The 15,437-nt window shown below is 35.3% G+C and overlaps 1 pseudogene across 1 annotated transcript in view; it reads left to right on the top strand.

Annotated features, from left to right (window-relative positions):
• LOC119765011 overlaps positions 1–15,437 on the top strand; it is a 63,698-nt pseudogene that overhangs the window by 38,136 nt on the left and 10,125 nt on the right. Inside the window, exon 2 of the transcript XR_005276684.1 lies at positions 15,276–15,423. The product of XR_005276684.1 is annotated as a band 4.1-like protein 5 (transcript). The remainder of the gene's footprint in view (positions 1–15,275; positions 15,424–15,437) is intronic.

Genomic DNA, 15,437 nt, shown 5'->3' with positions numbered 1-15,437 from the left:
AAAACAAAACAACTATAGGAAAACAATAAGAAAACTCAATCCAAACAACAACAAGAGCAGCAACAGTTTAACCTAACCAACGCGACGCTGACAGCTTTTCTAATGGGTATTTTCTGCTTCTTTTCCCACAGAAACTGGGTCTTTCGAGTCGAAACAAAAAAAAAAATCAAAAGCAAAAAGCGCGAAAAAAACAACAACCGATTTACCTTAATTGCTCGTGCACTTACTGACTGACTGACGGATGGCGCAGAGATCAGCTGATCGTGGCGGTTCACACCACCACCACGTCCAAGCCACTCCATTGCCATGCCCAAGCTTGGAAATTGATGCAATGCGTGAAGCATGTGCAATTTAGCGCTGCAACGAAACCAACCGACTGACATTGCAACCGAAACCGCCAGGAACGGTTCAGTGTGTAAACCTTTGTGGCGGTCTTTCTTTGGTGGATTTTGTTTTTTTTTTGCTCGGTTCCGTTGACCGACTGCGGATTTAATCACACACAGTTTGACGTCATGTGGCGTTAACCCTTGTAGTTACTCGTTGTTTATTTATTGTTGGACTTGTAGAAATCCCCTACTTTTTTTATTGTTCATTTCTATTACACAGTAAAAAAAACATTGGGAAGTGTTTATTGATTTAGTGTCAAAAAAAACTTCAGATTTGTTAAATATGTTTTATATAAAGTATCTTAAATTTTACATGGTAATTAATTGGTTAAATTTTACATTGACTTGTATCATATCATTTGTTGTCGCTTCTTGTTTTTTAGTAATTTTGAAATATTATTTTTAATTTTTCTAGTCATGTCAATATAAAGAAATATAATTATGAAAGACTTATGTATTTCTGAATAAAAAAATTACTCACGTTGGATAAAAATGTAGTTCATTTAAAATCCAAAGCAAAACAAAAAGTAACAAAATCCATTTTAATTTCTCTTGAGCTATTTAAAAACTGCCGTCCTTGTTAAGTTTAGATTATCACCAATTAATGTTATTGAGCTAATTCTATTCTATATAAATACAATAAAAACATAGATTTTATGACTGTTTCAAGTAATGCGTCCATCCTGGAATTCCGGGACAAAAACAGGACTGTAGTCCCGATTATCCCCAGTTGGTAGTTGATTGGTAGTGACTTAAAGATAATTTTTAAAATATGTTTTTAAATATAAAACATAAAATTCGAAACTTATCCAAAGTGTTACATTGTCTGGTATAATTTTATTTCTTGTTGTTTTAGACACTTTCAATGAAATTGTATAAGCTTTTGTAGTTATATTATATAAATAAAAATAAAAGAAATATATTCAAAATTCTGGTTCAATTAAATTCCAAAGCACATCAAAGAACACATTTTTAAATTGTGTTTTACACTATCTAAAGACTGCTGTCCATGTTCAGATTGAAGTGTAGCTTATCACTAGGGTGAGTGAAATTTCACGATTTTGCGGACAGCGTGAAATCCATGAAATTTGGCTTTTTCCGTGAAATCCCGTGAAATTTTATGTTTCTGTGAAACTGTAACGATTTTTCTCAAAATGATTTATCAAACTCAAATAAGAGTAAAATTAATCTTATGAAATGCTGTCGAATTAAGCGAGTGAATACCCTTGTTTAATTACAAACATACACCCAGAACTGGACATCGGCATACGAGAGGATAAAGAGCACGATTCGGTAGTAAAATGGTACTGTGTGCGGACTGAGAGGATAAAACCCGAAAATACCGAGAGTACTTTACTCATGGGTTCATCTTCAAAAAAGTTCATCTATCAAAAAAAGTACCGTTACCGAGACTCGAGCCCAAGACCTTCTGCATATTGAACCGTGCCTTTGCCGTATAGGCCACCATGGTTCGGTGACTAAGTGGCGGTCATTTGTCCATATAAGCCACTCAATAGGATGAACTGTTCCAATGAACGAATGAACACGCGAGAGGACTATACTCACGCTTTCCTCACGTTTTTTTTGTGAGGACTATCCACTCGTTCTTTAACTTTGGGTGTAGGGTTAGTGATTTTTGACGATTTCGTGGACGGCGTGAATTCGTGAAATTTATCAATTTTCGCAAATATTTTTTTTTTTCAAAATAACGACATAATAAATATTTCATCCATACAGACTACTTAAGTAATTTTTTTTAGTTTTTAATTGAAAAGCTTGATATGAACCATTTGAAGAATAGCTCAAATTTTTCAGTTTTTTTTAGAAACTAACTAAGTTTAATAATATTTGCATTTGCTGTAATAAAAATTTAACTGCTGTTTTATTTTAAAGGCATAGTTTCATAAGAAAATAAAAGAATCAGGCTGTTTTATTCAAATTACAATGAAGGGTATTTTTATTTTTGAAATCAACTTAAAAATAAGATTTTTCTGAGACCTGTTTTATTTTAACGATATTTGATTATTTGGGCGGATGATTCCGTGAAAGTTAAACAATACTACTTTTTTGTTTTCATTTTGAATAAAAATTTCGATTTCGTTACAAATGTATAAATTTTGCTTAATTTTTTAAAATTTAAATTTGGAATAGAGTGATGAAAACCTTTTATTTTTTTAATTTGTTTTTTTTAAATACAAATTATTCAACCCATTTTGGCTGGACAAGATTGTTAAATCTTGCTTTGATATAAAATTCAATAAAATGAAGCAATTCAGCGAAAACTTTTAGGTATATTAGTCGAATGTTAAAAAACAGTTCAATAAATGAGAATACGCATGCCCTACACTTTGTTTCAAAATATATATTATATAGAGCCCACCCATAAACCAGGTGGAATCTTTTTGGAAAATTAGGAGATGTTTTTTTTTGTGTTGGGTTCAAAATTATTTTAATTGTTTTTAGTTTATTTATATAATATATAATGAAGTATAAAAAGCAGTTTCTGTGATTTAAACATAAGATTTTCAGAGTTATTTGAACATTTTTCACGTTCCGCGAAATTTGCGTGAAATTTGGTGTTTTGAAATTGAGGTCCCCGTGAAATTTGCAATTTTCGAGCGTGAAAAATCACTAAGCCTACTTATCACCATTAACAGTTTTGAGCTAATTCTATGATTTAAGCTAGAAAAACGTAACAAATATAATGAAAACATAGATTTTATGACTGCTGCAAAAATTTCCCGGGATCCCGGGAATTCCCGGGATTCAAAAAATATTTTTCCCGTTTCCCGGGAAATTCAAAACCCGGGAAAATTGGACGCCCTAGTTTCAAGAATTTCCTGGGATCCCGGGAATTCCCGGGATTTTAAAAATATTTAACATTTTTAGTTACTCATCGAACAAATCTTTGTTACTATTTTTTTTTGTTATTTTAACCATACCAACACCATGCCATATCTTTAATTTTAATTTTTGTATTTTTTAATCCGGTTGAAACTTTTATGGTGCTTTCAGTATCCCCAAAAAAGCCATTTTGCATCATTAGTTTGTCCATATAATTTTCCATACAAATTTGGCAGCTGTGTGTGGTCCAATCCAATACCCGCTAACCGGTAGCGATATTATGGGAAAGTATAGTTTGTATCAGGCTTTGTATATGCCGAATGCTGATACAACTTATCTCAGTCCCGGGTATTAGGTGGTGATAGCCCTCGCGCTGCTTCCAACGACCCGTTTCAGAATGACAGAGCTCCTTGCGGTCCAATTCCGAGGTCGCTGGGCATTGTTCGGCCCCGCCTAAACATAGAAGCAAGCATCTGAAGGAAACTCGATCTATATTTAGTAGGATGTAACAAATGACACTTTTTGCGGGCATTTCAGGGATGATCCCTAGGTGTACTGAGTCAGAATCTCAAATATGAGCCCGATTGGTTGCGACAGGACCTGGCGCTCCGGCTTTAAAGTTTAAATGGGATTTAACCCGTAAAATCGGTGCGTTTTGGTTTTTGCCATTTTTAAGTCCTTCAACGATTTTTGGATTTTTCTAAAACCTCATGAGCTTATAGTTTGTGTTCCAGGGTACAACTTTGCCGAAGACTGCGAAGAGATTTGAACGCTCTGAAAAATGGTACAGAATTTACAAAATCTTTACTCTTGTTTTTCTGATAACGTAAAACATGTTCTGGCAACACTCGCTTTTGGGGCGCGCTTTCGGCAAACTGTGCAACGCATGCTACGAGGCGTCGGCATGTATTTGTCCAAGCGTCGTGTTGTTGTTTTTGTTGTTGTGATTGTTGAGAACTAAAGTTCTTATGGAACTGCAAGAAGCTCTCCGGTGACTCTCAGGGTTCTGTTGGATGCCCAGGCAGAACCGATTCTAAACCTTGCTCGAGTGTCAACTAACGCGGTTGTCTTGAAAGCGCTTTATTACGCACGGATGTTGTATGCATTTTGAATATTCCGTATTCCGGAAGATATTTCGAGAGACACGCATTTTAGTGAGAGTTTCCACTCGCTTTGTAATCAACCAAAGAGTTATGGCAATTTGGCAATAAAATCGGTCATAAACAAATTAATGTATTGCATTGACAACATAAGTAAATACTATTTTCATACAGCAGAGTTCTCTGGCTAGATATTTTGCGAATTCATTAGACACCAATTGCACTATGTTCGAGCATAGTTTCGCTAACATGTCCCCAGCACCACAACTGGTCGAGACGAAAAAGATCCACACGGGTTAATGACAGGACCAGGTGGTTTAGAACTAAATCCTGCGAGTCACTGCCAAATAGAATACAGGACTCTACGACAGATTAAAGAGCAGCACCGGTGATCGAATCCTCCGGCACCATCGAAAACATAAGCAATACATCCAAATTTTCTTTCCATGTGTTAAACTTTGACCGTTGTACGCTGGATGTTTTCTCGTTGCTATAGTTACGACGCCTGGCTCTGGATGCGCGCGTTCAAAGAAAGTGTTGCCAATACAAATCAAACAAATTAATGGCAAAAGTTTTTTATTTTCAAATCATTGTACAAGCAGTACTAATTATCAAATCTCTTCACAGTCTTCGGCAAAGTTGTGCCCTGAAACTCAAACTATAAGCTCATGAGGTTTTTGAAAAATCCAAAATCGTTGAAGGACTTAAAAATGGCAAAACCAAAACGCACCGATTTTACGGGTTAAATCCCATTTAAACTTTAAAGCCGGAGCGCCAGGTCCTGTCGCAACCAATCGGGCTCATATTTGGGATTCTGACTCAGTACACCTAGGGATCATCCCTGAAATGCCCACAAAAAGTGTGATTTTGTTACATTCTAATATTTAGACTTCCAATCCCGTCAGGCAAATCAGGGATCAGCGCGTATTTAATATGAGAAGATAACATCTTTCAACACTACGGATCAATTCACTGCTAGAGTGTAAACCTTCTGATGGCCGACTGCTTAGCGTCCCAGACCACCAATCCAGAGGTGTGAGATCGAATCCCACCTGAATCATTTTCGTTTTTGTTCATATTCAAAGTTCAAATTCATGATTCCAAATTTCAAAGGTACCAACCGGGATTTGATCCCTGAACCTTCTGCTTATGAGGCAGAATACGTAACCATTAAGCCACGGAGCCGGTTTCCATACAAATTTGGCAGCTGTCCATACAAAAATGATTTAAAAATTCAAAAATCTGTATCTTTTGAAGTAATTTTTTGTTCGATTTGGTGTCTTCAGCAAAGTTGTAGGTATGGATATGGACTACACTGAAAAAAAATGATACATGGTAAAAAAATTGGTGATTTTTAATTTAACTTTTTATCACTTTAACTTGAGTTGCAAAAAACACTATTTTTATTTTTTTATGTTTTAGGGGACATCAAATGCTGAATCAATACTGATTAGAAAAAAAAAATTTGGTCGGCAAAATTTTTTAACTTGATTTTTCAATGTAAAAACAAATTTGCAATCAAAAAGTACTTTAGTGAAATTTTGATAAAGTGCACCGTTTTCAAGTTAAATACATCTTTAGGTAACTTTTTTGAACATAGTCGCAGTTTATCATTTTTTTAAATTAGTGCACATGTTTGCCCACTTTTGGAAAACAATATTTTGAAAAGCTGAGAATTTTTTTAATATTTTGATTTTTGAACTTTGTTGATACGACCTTTAGTTGCTGAGATATTGCCATGCAAGTGATTGAAAACAGGAAAATTGATTTTTTCTCCACCCAAACAATTTTATAAAACCATTTTCTAATGTCGATTTCTAATGGTACGATTTTCAATGTTAAAATATGAAACATTCGTGAAATTTTCCGATCATTTCGCAAACAATATTTTCAAAATTTCCAAATCAAGACTTGTATTTCAAAAGGGCGTAATATTGAATGTTTGGCCCTTTTAAAATGTCAAAATAAAAAAGTGTTTGTTTTTGCAAATCAAGTGACATAAAGTTAAATTAAAAATCACCAATTTTTTGTATCATGTACCTTTTTCAGTGTAAAACCTTTTCAATACCTACAACTTTGCCGAAGACACCAAATAGATCAAAAAAATCCTTCAAAAGATACAGGTATTTGAATTTTCATACATCATTTTTGTATGGACAGCTGCCAAATTTATATGGATAATTATATGGGCAAACTAATGATGCAAAATGTCTTCTTTGGACATACCGTAGGCACAAAAAAAAGTTTCAGTCGGTTTAAAAAATACAAAAAAAAAACGAATGACCGAAATCTGAGAGAACTGCTTTTATGGAAAGTGAAGTAAAAAAGAAGAAAATGTTTTTTTTGCAATTCCGTCGTCAAACTACTTACTTTTCCTCTCATTCTCGAACGACGCAATAGCTTACTTTTTTCTACGAAAAATAACAAAATTGAATAGAAACACTTTTCCAAAGTTGAAAAGTTGAACTTTTTAGTACTGGTTTTGAAAAGTAATACTTTCCTACATTGTTTTGATTTAAACGGTAGATTGACTAAATACATTGACATTTGAATTACAATTCCATTCAAAGTGTGTTTTTTGGAATTGCAAAACAAGATGTATTGAACTCTGTGCAAAACTTGATTTTTGTTAGCACTCGCTGTATTCATCCAACTCGGTGAATCTCGTTGGATAAATGTACGACTCGTGCTGAAAAAACTCTTCTTTTCGCAACTTGTTACATAAACTACTATCTTTTTCTCCCTCTTCTGGCTCACGGGCTACATGTTTCTCTCTGTAATATCACCATAATTTTTATGAAAAAAAAAAAAATTATAATGCAGAACTCATTCTACATCCAGAATGGATCATCCTGGCTTTTCACACCAGCTTAATTACTACTACTATTTTTGCTGTGTACAGCTAAACCAGTTCCAGGTACATATATGCCAAACCCAACGCTAAATTTGGCCATCGCGCGAGGTCCCACGTCCACATTACTGTCACTATTTGGCGTCTGCCCCGCGGAGGGCTTCCAGCGCAATAATTAGCGTAATTTCTCGTTTTATTGACTCTGTTCTAGTGAACTCGTTCCATTTCTTTTTGCCGTCACTTCACCTTGGTTTCTTCGAATTTCCGTTTATAAGTTTGCGCCCTTTTGCTTTCTTCTTGCGTAAAAATCTCCATTCCAAGTGTCCGCTTTTAGATGCTTATTTACGTCGGAATTTACGTCACCCAATGTCCGTCCATCTAGCCATGGAATCCGCGGGCATTTGTTTTGCTTCCTTCCGACTGCTTGTGCTATTTTCAGAATGGTACTCAACGACCAACACTTTGCGAAGGGAAGAGGCATTTATGTGTTTTTTTTTACAGTTTGATTCTCTTCAAACGATTTTGTTTAGATGGGTGAAGTTTTGTTTGTTTGGCTTAGTTTTTCGTGTGGAAAAATTTGGGTAATGATGGATTGCTCGATAGATTGCTGGTCAATGTCATTAACCCTCTGACGTCCACTTTTTTTAAGTTGACTTTGATGGTTACTTTAATGGTTTGCAAATCACCATTAAGAGTGTAGGCATAATAGGGTTAACGTACAGCACAATGACAGTGAAATATTTCATCTTTTTATTACGTATTTTTGTTTCCTTCCCCCCTTTCATGAATGGGGCTTATCGATATGCTTTATCTGGCTTGTTTACATTGAGCGTGTGTTGGGCGGGGAAACAGACAGGTTTCTTTCTCGGTGTGCATAACACTTCTGTAAGCACACACAGGAACAGGTAAAAAATACACCCTGTTGACAATCGGTCAATGGCTGCCGTTTTTGGGAGGTATTTTTTTTGTTGATTCCATTCACGGGGACACTTATCGAGTCCGGTTGAGTAGTTGTAAAAGTGGATTTTAATGTCTTTATCAATATTTGCGGCTCGTGGAATGTGCTTAATGTTTTTTTTGCGTGATAAGGGGTTTTTCTTATCTATTTTTGCTCAGTTTGATAAGCCTCTAATAAATCGCTAATGATTTTGAGCATGCTAGCGTTTTTAAAAAAGTACACGAATTCTTAGTAATAATATGATTCAAGGTCAATGACAAGAATCATGACAATCTGTCTAGACCAAAAATAGCTTATTTTCGTCTGTCCCAAATATCCTCAGCTGAAAGGTTGTTATCATTACACGAGAAATCCATTCTCCAAAAGTGCTTCCCGCAACAAATGGTCAACACAGAAGATGACGACGCTCGCTGACTCATTCAATGTAGCCGGTGAGAATCGTCATCGAGTCAGGTTCAGTCAACATTTAATATGCGCAAAGTGGATTTAGTTTTCCCCCCCTCTTCTCTTTCAATATCTCACCCAGTTTTGCTAAGAAAAGTGATGATACCGCGTGAGAAAATTCACTCTTTTTGTACTACACTAAACAAAAACAAAGCATTTCGTTTGTGTGTAGTTGTGCAGTGGATCATGAAGCTAACGCCTGCTAATAATAGTGATCATATAGTTTTGGAAGATAAACATATAATGTACTTGGGAACAGGGGGCAGATTCACCGCGGTTACCCACCCACACATTGTAATTTCATCGCGGGAACTGTGTCCCTCGTGATGACACATACTCAAATGTTTGTTATTGTGTGGATGATATGTTTTTTTTTATCTTCTTGAAATTCGAAAACGGATTTTAAGTTGCCAAAAACGGGGTAACTTTTCACAGTGATACACATTCAAAATATAGCTGATCTTCAGGTTATAAGTAGGGCTAGTGATTTTTCGCGATTTCGTAGAAAATTGTTCCTGACCGTGAAATGCCGCGGAATTTGAAATATTCAATGATAAATCGCTTCTCAGTGCATTTAAGCTTCATTTTTGAATTCAAACTCATTACAAAATTTTTAACAAACATTTTGGAAGCTGATTCCAAATATAACAAAAAAGATTGTCGGATTTAGAAATATTTTTGAAGATATTTTTCATAAGTATATTCTAATAAATGCAGATATTTGATGGTACGATTCCAATAAAATGTCTTCATTCCACAAAATTCTAAAAAGGTTATTAAATGACATTATTCAACATTACGATGAACAAGCTTCATTTAATATGGGGGAAATAAGACAAAAACAATAATTTTCTGATTATACATTATGTTTTTTTATTCAAAAATACCAAAACATGTTTACTAAATATTATGCAAGGTAAATGAAGAAAAATAGTTATAAATTAAGTTTTGCCTGAACTTAATCAAAATACTCAAATTCAACTATTTCTGAAATTTGGGAAAACTCACAAAATATGATTACAATCATTTTACTGATTCTTATTTTGATGAATATTACATTTAGGGTGTACTTTATTAAGGAGGTATTTTAGCAAATTCAATTTCTCTCAGTATAATTGAAATTTGTAGCTGAATCATAAATTCAATTGATGGAAATTCTTTAAAATTTCTCAAAATAAATCCAATGCATTTTTTCAAAGAAATAATATGTGTCAGTAGAGGGTGACGATTCTCGAGATTTTCAATTTCCGGGAATCGGGGTTGAACTTGGCAATTTCGGAATTCCTGGACCCGGGAGTTTTTTTAGCTATGAAAATAGTGCCAATAATGCATAAAAAAAAGTTATAAATGTGTTTCTATTCAATGAATTCAGTTACTTTTTATTCATACTTATTCAATAAACCGTTTATTAGTAGCCTCATTATTTTTTGCAATCTATGATCTACCTTTTAATTTTTTTCTGAATCTGCAAATACAAGATCGTTTCTTGAGCTTTTTGGGACTCAAAACTGTAGTTTAAAATGTTGTTTAAAATGTTTACGAATCTCAATTACTCCCAGTATCGGGATTTTTGCAATGATGATTTATAACGATTCAATACAACGATTTAAAGTTGTTTTTGTCGTTTTCAAAAGTCAACTGTAAATATTCATTGAAGAATTAGTAATCAAGAAAACCCGAATGTTCACATTTGGCGGATTTAACCTTTACAAAGATTGCTAGAGTTTTTTTTTCATCCAAAATCTAATTTAATACGGATATTGAAGCGAAACACAAAATGACTTATTGACATCAAAAAAGGAAGTAACCTTGAAACAGCGAAATTAACGTTTTGAGAACTAAGAAAAACTAGATTATAAGGATTGCTATGCTTGGAGAGGTTATGGAAATTATACTTATCATGAAAAAGCTTTTTCCTCGCAGAAATAATAAATAACAAAGATATTTAAAAAAACATTACATTTCCTTTGTGGGGTCTAACTGCTAAGTATGCTTTTACATTTGAACTTTCTGAATAAGAAGATTAGAGAAGCATTGGTTAATTTGAACTTTATCATCTAATATTGAACATCGAATTTTCTAAACAATTCAGAATTTTTCAAATGTTTTTTTTTAATAAGTTTATATAACTTTGCTTCGATATTTATGAAATTAAAATTTCCCGGAGTCTCGACCAAATTTCCCGAGAATCGAGAGGTCCAAAATGGTTGATTTTCCGGGAAATTTTTCCGGAATTCCTGCTCGTCACCCTCTATGTGTCAGTGTTTTTGGTTTTCTATCTTGAACTACTGCTAACTCTTGCGACACCTTTCTGTACAAAATTATGCTAAAAGAACACATTTTTACGACAGTTTTCAGAGTACCGTGAAACTTCCATGTTTAAAAATTCAAATTTGCAATAAATCATACGTAAAAACAAGATTTAACGTGTGATGGATTACATCAAACCTTGAGTTCATATCAACTGAGTACCGTCAGTGGGGGTGACTATGGGTCAAAAACTTAATCCACCTATGTGGTTGGAACCTTCCTCACTTATTACCAATAATGGCTGATATGATGGAATTATACAAAAATTTCATATATTTTTTAGATCCGGAATATAAAAGTACATAAATATCACTTAAGTGGCCAAACCTCGAGACAGGGTGCCCAGATCTTCAATGTTTTGGACTCGTTGGAAAGGTCTTTTGATAATTTAACCAACGATGGGTCGGATGGTGGATCCGGACATAGTTTACATACATTTAAGTGAGATCCGGCTTCCAAAAAGTACATCAATATCACTTAAGTGGGCATACATCGAGACAGGGTTGCCAGATCTTCAATGTTTTGAACTTGTTGGAAAGGTCTTTTGATAACCTAACCAACGATGGGTGATATGGTGGATCCGGACATAGTTTAAATACATTTAAATGAGATCCGGCATCCAAAAAGTACATCAATATCACTTACGTGGGCATATCTCGAGACAGGGTTGCCAGATCTTCAATGTTTTGAACTCGTTGGAAAGGTCTTCTGATAACCTTACCAACGATGGGTGGGATGGTGGATCCGGACATAGTTAACATACATTTAAGTGAGATTCGGCTTCCAAAAAGTACATCAATATCACTTAAGTGGCCATATTTCGAGCCAGGGTTGTCAGATCTTCAATGTTTTAGGCTCGTTAGAAAGGTCTTTCGATAACTTAACCAACCGATGGGTCGGATGATGGACCCAGATACAGTTTACATACATTTAAGTGAGATCCGAATATATGTGAAAACACATTTTTATACATAACTTTTTAACTAGAGTCATCTCACATATTCGGAACACCCACAAATTCGGAACACTTTTGTGGTAATTTGTCAATAGGATGCAAAATGCAACTTTTCTGTCGACCCTACTATTTTTAGGACCTTTATTTGGACATTCTCTTGCTATTTCACTTGTAAAAGTAGTTCATTTAGTTCAAAAACCTGCCTGTCAAGATTATTTTATCTAGAGCAGCAAAACACTGTCTCCAAATTGCCTGTTCCATGATTGTGGAATGTTATTGTGCCTCCCACAATTGTGGAACACCTGAATTTAACTGATATTTTCGCAAAAAAGTTAGCAGACCATTCATAAAACATTACTAAGCATGAGTTTTATTGGTTTCAGAGTGTAAAGTCATTATTTTGTAAAAAATATGTACTCCCGGAGAGAAAAAAAAGTTTGTTTACATTGTAAGAAAAAAGTGTTCCGAATTTGTGGATTTCAAGGGTCAATGTTTTTCTTTGAAAACTTGATATAAAACGTATAAATGTACAGCCGGTCTATACATCAATCGAAAGATCGCAAGAAAAGCTTTCACATGAAGGTAAAAGCAAATCATTATGTTCAATTATCGATTTTCCACGATTTGTTGAACATTGGCCGATCTGTAAACTGTTCCGAATATGAGGGATGACTGTACTTATCGAAACTTCAATCTGTATCAAACTCGATCTATGGGACCCTAAACCAAGTCGAATGCAACAGGTCCGGGTCAAATCGGTTCAGCCAGTGCCGAGAAACATGAGCTAGTTTGTTGGTCACATACATACATACATACATACACACAGACATTTGTTCAGTTTTCGATTCTGAGTCGATATGTATACATGAAGGTGGGTCTACGGCGTTTTTATACAAAGTTAATTTTTGAGAAGGATTATAGCCTTACCTCAGTGATGAAGGCAAAAACGGTACACCTCTAAGTATTTCCGAAAATATGGTGGAATTTGATGAACTCTAACTTAGATACCAATCGTTTCGAAAATAGACCCAATCTCACCCCTTAGAGGGGAGAACATTTGGGTCAAATGAAACTAAAATGAGATTTTCAATCATTCGGGTACTTTTCGAACAAATTCAAGAAAAATATTTAAAAAAATAATTTTAATTTTAATTTTTTTTTAATTTTAAACAGGATTTAGTTTTATTGAGTTTCCCCCCAGACCCAATGTCACCCCACTGATGTTATATTGAATTGAGTTTTTTTGTTTTATCCATACAAAAAAAAAAAAAACTTTCAGCTAAAATTCGATTTGCACAAATTTCTTGAATTGCTTTACATCATTTTGAAAAAAATGTTTTATTAAATTCCGAATCCGAAGGCCTCAGAATGTTTTTTTCGCTATCTTATTTTTGATGGTTAACGCATAAACTACTCTAAATGATTTGAAACTATTAAATCCAATATGGCGGCCTAAATGGCGGCAATTATTCGAAGTCCCATACATACCATCCGATAATCGAACTTCGGTGGTGATTTTTTCATCAGTTTCTGGTGAATTTCATTGTCATTTATTTTTTTAAGTAAAATAACCTATAACAGATGTAATTACCATCCAAATTTAAAACGTTCCAAAATTAAACTATTTTTCTGTGTACAAATCACATTTATAGATAACAAATCTCCATAACTTACAAACTGCCCTCTTTACCCAAAAACTGACCCACTGCCTCGTTATTTACCTTAAACAGCTGGGGGCGTGTATGTTCTCCATCATCACCATCTGAATGCACTTTTAAATGCACGAATCGAAAGCACACCTCGCGCAAAACTCACCTCGTTTTCTCGAACCATATGCATTTAAACTACTCCTTCGATGCCACCCTTAAATAAAAAAAACCACGTTGCTCCAAATAAACAGTTAATAAGTCAGCTACACAGGCTGAAAGTACGCCAAAACCACAACCCCAACACGCTTACAAATAAAAGTTCGCCTTCAAGGTGGTGGTGGTGCTTACGATCAACACACAGTCGTCGTAAATTTTCAGATCGCAAGCAAATACAGTGAATAATATTGGCGACTTTTGCAATGGTTTAAGGGTAACTGGGGGGTAATTTGAACAATGTTTTAACAAATTGACCATAATTTACCTCAAAGACTTGAAATTTAACAGTTCATTTTTGCTAAATGATATTTTGCCTTAAAATATTCTATCGTCAAACAAAATCCTTGCACAAAACAATAAATTTAAGTTGAACATTTGATAGAAGTTTATTTTCTATTTAATTTATTTTATGCTTTAATAAAATTTATGTTTTTGAAGTCGTTATACATGTCAACAAATAACACCAGTTTGCATCAACATCCCAACATACAACCAACTACCCTAACAAAGGCCAAAACATGACAGAGGGCGATCGCGAATGTTCTGTCAAACAACTTTTTTTTCCATTCTCTTTTCTTATCTTTTCCGTCTTTTACCTACCTTTCCTACCTTTTCTGGCTGATCATTTTTGCTCAATGAGTTTCGCGTTGGCTGGGCTGGGTGTGTGTGTTTGTGTGTATTTGTTTTGTTTTTGAGCCGCAACTCTGTTCTTCGTTGGAGTTTGGCTCTTTCCTCGCCTTATGTTTGTATTCCAGTGCAAACATCATACAGCTGCACAAAGTAGCGGCCTGGCGTGCGGGCGATTTGGGGAGATACCGGTTCGGTTCTGTTGGTCTAGTTTTGGCTAGGTTTTAGTTTAGAAACTGCATAATTTGAATAGATTTGGTTGGTAAGAGAGATCTGGTGCCTTGTGAACATAGCTGTTAAATTAAAGTGATGCTTGTCTTTTTTTTTAATCTTTGACCTATCTGGTACTGACTCTGTAGAACTGGAACCAAAAAATGAGAAACACAAAACAAATGAATTAAAGTTTTTTCATGAACAAATTTCGCTTAAAATGAATTAAAAGAAGAATCGGAGGCACAATATGAGCCACTCTTGTAAATGGATTTGACTGCTATCGTTCGAGTGTACAGAACAGTTTACTGCGCTACCTACCTTCTGAGACCTTAAGCCCTGCTTAAGCCGGTCGCATTCGAACTCGCGCATAGATCTCCTCCGTCAGCAGGAGTCACGGTGAATTGCATGTCCCGAGGTGATATTTTACTTTCCGCGAGTTTGAGCGCGCGGTCACGTTTCCCCCTGACAATTTTCCCATAAAGGCCTACACGATACAGTTCCAGACGCAGCCTCTGACTCTGAAGTCTGAGATTCGCAAACAGCGAACTGCACTCTGCTGTGCCCCCTATCTTTAGCCGATATCGCGCCGGTCTCGGATATTGACTGCAGCAGCAGCTCCAGTCCCGACTAAATGGTGTCATTTGCATGTGCTCTTTAGCGGATTTGAACCTTTCGCTCGACGTCTAACCATTTATTTTCTTTTCTCTCGTTGCCTTTTGCAGAAAAAAGCCCTGGCCGGTGATTTATACGAGCAAGTTTTCTACTCGTTGGACCTCATCGAGAAGGACTACTTTGGGCTGCAGTACACCGATGCCAACAACGTCAAGCACTGGCTTGATCCGACGAAAGCGATCAAGAAGCAGGTCAAAAGTAGGTTCTTGCAG

Source organism: Culex quinquefasciatus, chromosome 1, assembly GCF_015732765.1.
Source record: "Culex quinquefasciatus strain JHB chromosome 1, VPISU_Cqui_1.0_pri_paternal, whole genome shotgun sequence".
Classification (NCBI taxonomy): Eukaryota; Metazoa; Arthropoda; class Insecta; order Diptera; family Culicidae; genus Culex; species Culex quinquefasciatus.
Note: the sequence above shows the minus strand (reverse complement) of the source record. Positions and strands in the feature narration are given on the sequence as shown.